This window comes from Maylandia zebra, linkage group LG20 (assembly GCF_041146795.1).
Source record: "Maylandia zebra isolate NMK-2024a linkage group LG20, Mzebra_GT3a, whole genome shotgun sequence".
Classification (NCBI taxonomy): domain Eukaryota; kingdom Metazoa; phylum Chordata; class Actinopteri; order Cichliformes; family Cichlidae; genus Maylandia; species Maylandia zebra.
The window spans coordinates 37,292,572-37,304,783 of record NC_135186.1 but is presented as its reverse complement, the minus strand read 5'-3'; the positions used below and the strand labels follow the sequence as shown (position 1 = coordinate 37,304,783).

The 12,212-nt window shown below is 41.7% G+C and overlaps 1 protein-coding gene across 3 annotated transcripts in view; it reads right to left on the bottom strand.

Annotated features, from left to right (window-relative positions):
• The window catches only part of LOC101468157 (neural cell adhesion molecule L1.1), a 46,829-nt gene extending 42,730 nt beyond the window's left edge, over positions 1-4,099 (bottom strand). For all 3 annotated transcript variants that reach the window (XM_004567559.5, XM_004567560.5, XM_004567561.4), the window contains exon 1: positions 3,934-4,099. The gene's annotated coding sequence lies outside the window, so the exon portion shown is untranslated. The remainder of the gene's footprint in view (positions 1-3,933) is intronic.
• Positions 4,100-12,212: the final 8,113 nt, after the last annotated feature.

Below are 12,212 nucleotides of genomic sequence, written 5' to 3'. Positions count from 1 at the left end.
GTGTGTGTGTGTGTGTGTGTGTGTGTGTGTGTGTGTGTGTGTGTGAGTGAGTGTTAAAGCCAGTGAAGTCAGATTAGCTGCTTCTGAAGAGATTAAAGCCCCAAACACAGAGGGGCTGTTAAAACCTGCCTACAGGCTCTAATCCGGGCTAATGGACGCACCCCCCAATCTCCACACACACTTGAAAAAGGAAGGAGGAAAAGATGGGAGGGGGGTGTTAAGGGCATTCCTTAATTTCTAAACACAAAGACCTCATTTGTTGAGGGTAAAATGGAAAAAAGGCGATGTGGAAGAACGAAAGGTCAAAAGAGAGGAAAGATGTTTCGAGGGGGAGGGAGCGGGGGCGTGAGAGCGAGATGGATGAAGATGGATGAGAAATGCCACAAAGAGAATCACAGACGACACTCGGAGCAAAGACGGACAGAGGAACTGAGAAAGAGCTAAATTCAGACTAATCTTATTTTCTGAACCCAGACCTCCATCTGACCTGCGGACCTGCGGCTGAAACCTTTTAGTCCAAACTGCTCATTCTTTGATCCACTTGATAGACCTGCTGGGACAAGACAAATTCAGGTTGTCCTCCCAGTCTGCATGCTAACGTAGGGATGTAGACACCGAGGCTTGCCCGAGGGCCCAGAATTACTCTCAGTAACAACTTCAGTCAGAGCGCTTTTAAACAGGTTTAAACAGTCTCCGCTAAACAACCGCATCGTTCCTCTGACATGTTCTGCATGCAGAGCTGCTAAATGCTGCTCGGGACGTCAGAAAACGATTAATGGAGAATATTTATGTGACAATATTTATTTGTAAAAAGTCACAAAAAGTTGTGGAGAAACTGCCACAGAGTTTACGTTGATATTATTTTCAGAAATGTTGCGTAAAGTTTAATTTTTTGATGTGTGAAGAGTCTTTACCCATATCTGTAAAACTGATGATATCATTTTTACCTCAAACACTCCAAAGATCACACGTCTGGATCAACGCTTCGGAAAATGTTTGCTCCCAGCCTGGAAACTGTGACAGATGTTTACAGATGGGCCACATTTATGCCACTTGTTATATCTTTGCCCTTTTCATAACCTCTTATTAGTATATTGATCTTGTAAATGTAGATGAATAAACACGTCATCATTTTTGTGTCATAATTCAGAATCCAGGTTGATCAGATAGAGGCTGTCTGAATAATTTCAAATGCTTTTAACTGTATCAGGTGTGTCAGGTGGGCGAGTTTGCTCCGTCTGGATGAATAAGACTCACACAGGAGGCTCAGTGTGTGCCACATTGTTGGACAGCACCGAGCGCCCAGCACTCGCACACTCTGTAACTGCTGTCAGCTTCATATCATTTCTTATCAGCTGGCTCTCTGCAACGTACGGGTTGGTGTCATTATAGAAAACTATATTAAAGAATTTAAAGTGTCATAATGTTTGGATGATACAAAAGCAAAAACACAGAAATATATCGATGAAGAAGTGATTTAATCACCACGTCACCAGCGGCGCACACAGGGTTAGCTGGTTTAATTTGGGCGTTTTTCTGTCAAAAATCAAATCAAATCAATGTTCTGCAGATATCGTTCACTTAGTTTCATAAATGTTGTCGACATTAAGACAAGAGGACAGTGAGTGTCAGTGTAATTAAAAAGAGCTGCTCCTAATTTCAAGAATATATATGTACTTAATTTTTATTTTATACATTATTTAATTTAATTTAATGTATTTCATTGAGGGTAAAAACAAAAATCTCAGAAAGGCTTTCAGAAGAAAAGACGGGGAGGTTATGGTCTGATTGTGAAATAGAGAAACTTCATCATCTGCACAACTTAATATCATTAAAAATTCAGCGATCCGTCTGCAGTGAGGCGCTGCACACAGACACGAGTCTGTTTAAGGGAATTCCTGTCAGAAACACTTTAATAAGTTCAAACTCATTCACGAGAACGAAAAGCAGACGCAGAGCTGGAACTGAGCTCAGTCTGAAATGCGTCAGTGCTGCTGCTTCCTCTCCACTAAACATGACAGAAGACTGTTGAACTGAGTCTGAGGCAGGAAACAGTCGACTTTCAAAGCACAGAAACGGATCAGCTCAGAGTGTCTTTTAAAGAAGACGTGCTGCAAAACAGTGGGAAGCTACTTTTTCATGTTACTGTGACAGCACTGAGCAGCTCCTTCAGTGGGAGACTGCGGCACCCACGGTGTGGGATGGAGAGATTTCGCAGGTCTTTCCTCCCCACTGCTGTCAGACTCCATAATAAAGACTTTAACTGATCAAGCACACACATCCATACATATGCAATAATACTAAGTGCAATAATCCTTCTGTCATCGTTGTATTTTTACTCAGTTGTATATAGTATTTGTATTTGTATTCTATTTTTATCTTATTGTATATTTATTTTATTTTATTCTACTGTATATAGTATTTTATTTTATTCTATTCTGTACAGTTGTGTACTGTATTTATTCTTATTGTATTCTAATTTTTGCCTCATAACTTTTGCACTGTCCACTTCCTGCTGTGACAAAACAAATTTCCCACGTGTGGGACTAATAAAGGTTATCTTATCTTATCTTATCTTACTGGCAGCAAAAACAAAAGATGGATATGTTTGTTCAAAGAACAGTAAAGTTTAAAAACATCATTTGTTAATTATTGCAGTCATATCTTGAGAACAGGGCTGTGCAGAGCGCTCCTTTCATGATGCATATTTTTTTCATGTGGCTGTCTGGAGGTAGTCTACTGTAAGTACAAAAGCCTGAATAAAAAATGCAGGCAGATGGTTTCAGTCAGTTTGACTGCTGCCAAAGATCTGGGGAGGGGAGAAAGAGAAAAGGGCTAAAAATCCTCCTACGCCACTCAGCCCTAAATATCCCTCCTCCTCCTCCTCCTCTCATCCCAGTCCAGGCTCCCTCTCACCTTCCACATCCTCTCATTTCTTCTGCTCTTTTTGGATTCAGGCTCTTCTGGGCTAAATCCTTCACCTCCCGTGAACTCTGCACCTTATCAACTTCCCCTCCTTCAGCTCTCCTTCCACCTCCTCTCTCTTATTCCTGCTCTCAGGTTCTGGCCTAATTTTAAGTGAGAAAACTCCACAATGCAGGCAAAGAATGACAAAGAGGCCTAAATGATGTTGCCATGAGGAAAAAGAGGAATTCCAGAGTAAACAGAAGCAAAGGACAAACACAGCTTTCTCTTCCTGCATTTTATCCCCCAATTCAGAGAGAAGTTGAGCTACAGGAAACACTTTTTTTACACGTTTCTTGGTCATAAATGCTGATAAACTGAATATGTTCTTGGTTTTGGACCGCTAACTGGACAAACCAAAGACCCTGTTAACCTGGAAACAGCACCATTCAGCACCAGGCCATGGGCGGACAGCAGCCTGGAAGCTGGCATGGACACAAGATGGGAATTGCAGTTATGTTGTTTGGAGATATAAAGATCAGACTAAATCATTCCTGGCAGAGACTTTTAGCATGAAAGGAAGCGTGCTACAGAGCAGCAGTGAATAATTTAACACGATAATGTGGTATAGTGCAGCATTTCATTCAATATTCATAAAAACACACGGCCGCAGATGATTTATCAGATATTAAAAAGCTGAATCGGGTCAGACACTCCCTACAGATGGATTTACCTCCACACAAACATCACGAGTGAACATTTACTGACCCGAGCATGTTTGAGTCAAAAGGTGAAATCACAGACAGGAGGAAGTGCGCACCAACACCCACACATGTATGTACAGTGACACACAAACACTTGTCTAGTATCTCAGCACAGTCGCTCACACACTACCTGCCTTCCTATTATGTAAGACACCGTTAGAGCCTCCAGCCCTGATCTCCAACCCACTGACACACAGACACACACATTCATGGATGGAAACCCAGACACCAGCAGAAGCCTGGGATGCTTCAGTGTTAGTCCTACCTCTGCAGGTGTCTCCTCTTGATGTGTCTCCTCCTCTCAGGCTCCTCTCCGTGGCTCTTCTTCTAGCTCTGTATTGTTTCTCGGTCCAGTCCACCGACTCGTGCCTTTTCCTCCTGTCGTTTTTTGCACTGATGCTGCAGTGGTACAGAAAACACACCCTTCTGAGCTCTGCCTCTTCTCCCTCCCTCCTTCCCTCTCTGCTGCTCTCGGATTGGCTGCTTCACAGAGATGACATCAGCCTTTTTATTGTAGTCTCTCTCTCTCCCTCTCTCTCTCTCCATATACCTCCTGCCCCTCCCTTCCTCTTTACCTCAAAGCCCCCCCCCCCCATCCCCTATTTTTATACTCTCTGTCTTTTATATTTATATTTATATTTATATTCCTTATATCCATTAATGCTGCTAATGGCTGAATCACAGAAGCACAAGCTCATTATAAAAGCTTCCTATAGTTCAATAAGAGATGTTTGTTTGCCAGTACACTGGTCCATTAGAGAGGGAAGCCTTACAGTTTGGGTAAATATTTTAGATTTTTTAAAAATTATTAAAAATTATTTTTGAATTATGATATTTTAGACCAGATCGATCAAAGCCCCTAAACCCTGAAATGGAAAAATTGAAGATAATGGATGGATCCATGAAATTAGAGTTATTATATTCTTCTTCTTCCCTTTCTTTTTTTGGAGCACTATTCAGAATTGCAGGACAGAAGAGGGAGAATATGACCCTTTAAGTTCAGCTACACTAATGAATAGAAACTGAACTGAACTGATTAATTAGTAATTTCCATCTTCAGGGTCCTGAAAGTGAGTTTCTTGCTAAAGCTTGAATACGAGCAGTGCCCTCGGTGAAATAGCAGCTGGTTCTTGCTTTGCATGAACTCAGCAGGTTTAAAGACTGAAGCATTTTCGACCTGAGCCAGTGTGACCATATGACCGTGGGTTAGTCCGGTGGCATCGTTGGGACTTATGTCACAAGCCTCTAACAAAGGTTAGTATTGTTTACTGATAACTGTAGATAAATGTGACTGCAGACATCAAGTCAACAAATTGGTGGGTGAAATTGTGTTACGCATGTCAGTGGCGTCCTGTTAGGGCAACCAATCAGAGGCGTGCTTGTCTCATGAAAACACAACAAAGTGAATCTACTGTTGTTGTTTTATTAGTTTTATTTTTTATTCTGGCTGCTGGTGGTTATTGTCTCTGGAAGCAGGATTAACTCTGCTTGACTGTGATTACACTAGAATCTGTAGTTTAAGTGTTTAAATGTTATTTCTTCTGCTTAATGCAGGTTTTAAAGTTAAAACTTGTTGTTAATCTTCAGCTCTTTAAATAATTTATCTTGTTTTAGTTTATTATGTCTTTGGGTAAATTGGCTATGTCATAGTTAAAAGGCCCACTCCCTTTAAAACCCTGAAAAATGTGTGACATAACAGAGCAGTACCGCCCCTGAACTCACCACCAACAGCAGCTCACATTGTGCTTCTTCCATCTCCTTCCAGTCTGTCCAGATGCCTTCCCGCTCTGCTCCTCCTTCTTTTCCTCCTCTCATAATTAGAATGGAGATTATGTTCTCTGGTATCCAGATTATAAAACCCAGTGACATCCATGTGACATTTTGTTAACTGCCAAACAGAGCAGGCATCCAAAACACGCCCACACTTTCTCTGTGTGTGTTTGTGTGTGTTTGTGTGTGAAAGATAAATACAGAAAGAAGGATGTGAGAGGACAGATGGACGGGACCAGGCGTCAGTTTTTTAAGTGGTTTTCTTTAGCAGGAAGATGGATATGATGAAACAGTGATCGGTTAGTGTTTCTTTGTGTCTCATCGTTGTTGTGCTCTTCTCCATAGCTCTCCGACAGCTTAATATAAAACACAAATCATCAGTCAAACAATCTGCAAAACCCACAAAAACATTTAAAAGAAAAGAAAAACCTGCTTTGAAGAGGCCTGAGCATTATTAAGCCTGCAGCATGAGATCCTCCTCTTTAACAACCAGACTAAAACGCAGAAATGTAATAAAAAGCTAAAATAACTGACATTAAATAGCATAAAAGCTACACAAGCACACATAAGCAACGCATTTCTGATTTCTACGTGATTCATGCACTCAGTGAGGTTGAGTACGGTGCAGGTCTGCTTTTTACTCAGGCTACACGTGTGGTCCTGTGAAAATGTCACGTTGTGAGGCAAATTGTAACCTTACCAATCCCGGACGAGCCCCCTTTGGTCACAAAGTGTATCAAGGACAGAAAGCAAGGTAAGCAGAGACTCCTCACATGAAGTCAGCAAACTGAGTGATGCAAGGAAAGAGAGGAAGTCATTATGTCCTACAGGACTGTTGAAGGTAAAGTGCGAGACATGTTAAAGTTTGGATTATTCTTCTGTTACATTCTTTGGTAGCACTCATTGCACACACGTACTTGTGTAGCATTTCCTGTAGAATCTGCACAGAGAAGTGTTGAGAAAAACTGAAACTGAGCACATCAGGAACCAGGCTTCAGTTAGCTGTCAGGATAACGTGTTTGATGGTCCCTCCCTCTGTGCTGCGCAGCCAGGACGACGACCTCCAACGCACAACCTTTTGTTCTATATGGTTACACCATACTCGCAAATCACTTCATGTAGCTGTATTTAACTGGGAATATGTGTATGCAGTCAAAACAGCAAATCTAAGAAGGGAGGTAAAAAAAGCTGAGACACAGCAAAGACTGCACAAAGCTAGCTGGCCTTTTCAATACCATCTAAAACATACACACAAAGTTTTGTCAGGGAACACCTGTTTGAACAGTGTTTGGACCTGCATGTGTGTCACAGCCTCGGTTACAAACAGATGTCACAGAAACTGCTTTAGCAAATTTGGGGTATTTCAGAATAATTTCTATTGTAATTTACTGTCCAGCAGCTGATGATTAGATTTAACCTTTTCATTCCTTAACTGTGTGTTAAAGAAGAAAAACACAAGAAGCATGTCTCTTTCTAAGAAAAGGGAACTGGACAGTTTTTGTATCACAGCAAGTTTCAGAAAACAAACTTCAAGTTTCCAGGTTTAAATTCTCAGATGCAAACATGCAGACATGATAAAAATAAAAGGTGATTTCCAGAAGTTTAATATATTCATTTTAATACTGAAAAGGCCTTTCTTCCTCTCAGCCTGCTCTGTTAATGCTGAAATAATAATGAAGTACAGTCAGCTTACTGATGAAACGAGTGACAGAGCATTTCATATTCCATTACGAGGCAAACGTAAATGAGCACCGTCCTCGTGCTCGTTATAGTGTGAAGGTGCTTACACTCACTATTCAGACTAAATAATAATAATAAAGTACATATTGTGCTACATGAGCCAACAGCAGGTCCAGCTGAGCTGCAGGAAGATGCCTCACTGCTTAATTTAAATCAATTACAATTCAGTTTTATTTATATGGCACCAAAATCACAACAACAGTCACCTGAAGGCGCTTTATTTTGTAAGGTAAAGATTCTACAGCAATACAATATTATACTAATACTTATATATGTTTTAAATATGTTTTATCTGAGCTAATGTTTAATAAAAGTTTAACTTAATAGTGATGAGACTGGACCTGAGCAGGCTGAGCCTTCGTTATGCATCCCTTTGTGCACACAGTTACAGTAAATCACCAACTGACCGGATTTAAAGGAGCTTAAGCGAGAGAACGACCAAAGTTATGAATATTTATTCTCAGAGTTTTCGATGTCTGTTTGTTCACAGGCTGACACAGTGCTGTATAGAGCAGTGCTGCTACACGGCTGAACCGCAGTGAAAGTGTGAGCACCATCCAAACTGCTCTTTAGACAAAAACCAGGGTATTTCCAGATTCCCCCTCTTTCATTTTCATCTTCTGATCTCCTTCTGCTCAGAAAATTGAGTTTCCTCTCAAGCAGACAGCGGGCCCATTATCTCCTCCACCTCCTGCAGCTTCAGCTTGTCCCCTCCTCCCCCCGACTTCCATAGCCTTCCTCCATTTTCATGTCCTCTATTGCTTAATTCGCTTAACCTGCAAGTGCGTGTGCGTGTGCGTGTGCGTGTGTGTGTGTGCGTGTGTGTGTGTGTGTGCGTGTGTGTGTGTGTGTGTGTGTGTGTGTGCGTGTGTGTGTGTGTGTGTGTGTGTGTGTGTGTGTGTGTGTGTCTGAGAGCTGATGGTTAAGAGTCAAAGATCAATACAACAGACGAGGATCATTCCCTCTCATGTCCTTGTCTCATGTCTGGCATTGTCTGGGACATGTCATTAAAACACACACACACACACACACACACACACACACACACACACACACGCACGCACACACACACACGCACACACACACACACACACACACACACACACACACGCACGCACGCACACACACGCACGCACGCACGCACACACACACACACGCACACACACACACACACGCATGCACGCACGCACACACACACACACGCACACACACACACACACACACACGCTTTCTGTGTGGATACTGTTTACTGTAATTGCGACTCAACCTCTCAATACAGAACACCAACAACCTGCAGCACGTGTGCACACACACACACAGACACACACACACACACACACACACACACACACACACACTGGGATTAAAGACGACCTGTCATCCGAAGTGTGAGGCTGAAGTGCAACAGAGAGAATAATGTCAGAATTTTAAAAGACAGCAGAAGCTGAGGAGCAGCACTGATGTAGATGTGATCAAAGGAAAAAGTGAAAAGATGAATAAAGGTTAAAGTTTTATTCTATTACAATAAATCCTGTAAAGCAATCAGACCATCAGGATTATGAATTCTGCGTCTGCTGAAGCAGAAAAAAACATTTTAACCCTCTGGGGTCCAGGGTGTAATCGGCCATTTTTAACTACTTCTGATGTTTCCTCCACATTTCACCTTTAAAAACGATTTACTTTGTCTTGTTTGGTCTCATCAGCACAACCTCACGTGTCTGAATCTGCAGTCATGCTTTCATTTTGACTACTGTAGTAACACAACTGATCTAAAATCAGACAAAAAACATAAAATCAGAGTAGATGTTATATTTTTACTGTAACAACCACAAACATGTTTATTGAATCATATGTCATAACCTTAAATGTAAATATAAATTGTCAATTTTAAAATCATATGCACAAGCTTTGTAAACAACAAAGTTATTTGCAGCCATTTACCTTTGACCTTGATCTTTTAAACAACGTCTTCCTCATGATGCACCGATGAAGCATCAGTGCAATCTCACACCTTCAGCAATCACATTAACGAGACAGACTGAATATGCAGCAGTCGTTTCTTTTCATTACTGACGGTCAGTGAATTCATGTGTCTGTCGTGTGTTTGTTAATATCACCGCCTATGATTAGAGGTGGAGTCTACAGCATATGACCAGTCACAGACATGAACATGTCTATTTGCAGAAGAGTGGCATGTCTAAGCTAACATGCTCAAAATCAAAAAAGCATGTGACTTGTTCATTAATTATTTTGAGTCAGTGATTTTTTGTGACTTTAGACAGTCTCTACAAACTGTGGACCCTCTTTGTACCTCTGAGCTCTGCTGATGCCATTCTTGAGATTCCAGAGAACCAATGGAAGACGTTCTTATGTGCTGATGTCGTAATCTCAAATCTATTCTGCGACAGAGCAGGATACATCTGCAGCACAAGTTACCACGGTGATGTTTCCATAAACAGGACAACCATGCACACTGAAAACAAGTGAGTGTGAAAAGAGGCAGCACAACTTCCTGCTCACTTTCTTTGGTTCCCAGTTCATCAGGATAGATCAGCTACACCTGAGGGAAGAGCACAAGCGCGTGATGAACCATAAACAATAAACCCTGAACCTGGGCTATGAGAAGCACTGATGCCATAAAAACATTCTGATAAATAACAAGAGCCATCTGTTTTTGAAATGATTATTTTACTGGAGACTGTGAGCAGATTGTACCACTGCTGCTGCCTGTTTCCACGTGAGCAAAGGTCATCTACTCTTTGCTGGGCCTCGTCCTTTAGATGTCACAGTGAACAGTGCCATCTGGTGGTAAGTTAAAGCACTGCACACAGAATACATGGCTGGAACGTGGATTACCGCGGGAGTGTCATTCTACTGGATTTCATCCATAACCCAGCGGGTAGCGTAAGAACGCAGACGATCACCTTGCGTGTTCCTCACGAACACTGAGGGACTTGACAGATCGTCATTATAGTGCACCTCGGAGTGAGAGCGGGCGTCTTAAATGATAAAATCCAGAATTAGATTTCTTCCTTTCTTAGAAATACAGTAAAAACATCTTCTGTTGTAAAAATCTCATCAACTTTCTAAAGTGTCACACTGATGTAGGCACAGAGAATCATCAGCCTCCATCCAGCATCCTCCCCTGTCACATCACCCTGCTCACTATCCATCCTCCTCCTCTGTGGTCTTCCTCTTTTCCATCTTCATCATCCTTTGTTCAATATCTCCACTACCCCCGAGTAGAGATGTTCAGAACATCTCAGCATGTCTTTGTTTTTATAACTGGTTATTCTAAACTGGCTGCATGTGTGGATGTGAGATTGTGTCAGCCTGCTCACCCTGTACTGATGCTCACATGAAGCCCTTTGTAATGGAGGGAAACAGGTTTATTTCCGCTGCTGGAGCCTCTAGTGGACATTAGAGGAACTGCATCTTATTAATATTATTACAGCTTACGGAGATGATGGTGATGATGATGAGGATTATAATAATCTCTGTAATCTTATATACAGAAGAATAGACTGAACTAGGATATTTATACATATATATCCTAACTTTATCAAAGCAGCCTTTCAAAAATGCTGATATTCAACATTTAAATTAACACTGAAACTTTTTAAAGCCTTTCTTTGTCTCACTTCCCCGTTTCTTCCTCTCATGGTCTTCGGTAAAGTCACACAGAAACTTGTGGTTTGTGATGCAACTGAAACGGCACATTGTCTGGTTCCTCTTTTATTTTTTCTTGAAAGAGGAGAAATAAATACTTCTTTTTTTACTTTTGTCTGGCAGCACGCAGTTAATCTTTGACATCCATCAGGTCACTGGTGAACCACTGAGTAACCCTCAGTGGTTCGCCAGTGACCTGATTAGGTTTTTCTTTGGCCACATCTTAAAAAAGAAGAAACTAGAAGACGGTATCTTCACATTCTCATATTAAACTTTGTGGTTTTCTGTCATGAGCCTCCTGTGTGGGAATATCAAAAACAGGAAGCTGAACGTCCAGATTCAGGTTGTGGATAATAATTTATTACGGTGCCCACAGCCTGTGGGTTTTTTCCTGTTGCCGTTGCTCTCGGGTGGAGATGTGGCTGGTGTGTCCTTGCAGGTCGACCTGTAGGTGGAGTCTTTTCTCGGGTCTTCTATGCCTGCTGTGCATTGTTGAATGATTTCTTGGTATTCAAGGACCGGCTGGTTCTGCTGCTGTCTCTGTGATGGTGGTAAACACGCCTCCTTTCTAACTGCGTATTTTGTTCGTGTCTCTCTGATCTTGTTTGCTCAGTTCGTTGGCTGAAGCCTGTCAGATATTCCCAACTTCTCTAACCTGCATCTCTACAAGGAGTTTAACTTACTGACTGTGGCTGTTTGACTCAGGTAGGTTGCAGAACTTACCTGCGACTCACCTGAAGTGCTCACTTTCCCTCTGGAATTCTGTCCGCTGTCTGCTGCTCTTCTTCTATCCTAGTCAGGAACACAACCACTAAGACCTGAATCATTTTGCAGAACCAACAAGGTCACGTCAGTCTCACCTTGGATGTGTTTAAAGTCTCCTCTTCCCCCTTCAATACCACAAATATTTTTAATTGAAGCAGCTGGTTATATTTGGATTAGGATGAGGTTATTTTTTTGTAAACTACAGACTTCCATGAAATTTATAATGTGTTCAAATAAAAAAAAAAAACACAAGTGTGGATGCAAACTGTTTTCAGCTGAGAGAAGCAGAACATCAAATAAGCTCAGGCCAGAAGAGACTCAAACTACCAACCCAGTTCACATCTCACATCACAGGTTTCCAGTGATGACATCAGCAGGCAGAGAGGTGATGGTCAGATCCAAGGAACTTCAGCGCTGCGGGTCGAGCAGCGAAACATGGGTACATATCTGGGAACTGTTATAAAATATAATCCAAGTGCCTGTTTGCTAAGTATATTATATATTAGGTGTGTTGCGACTTTCAGCCGTAAATAAAGCCGCGGCCGGCTGAGTTGGTTGTGTCCCTATGACGCGCCTCCAATAATCCATAATGAGTCGGAC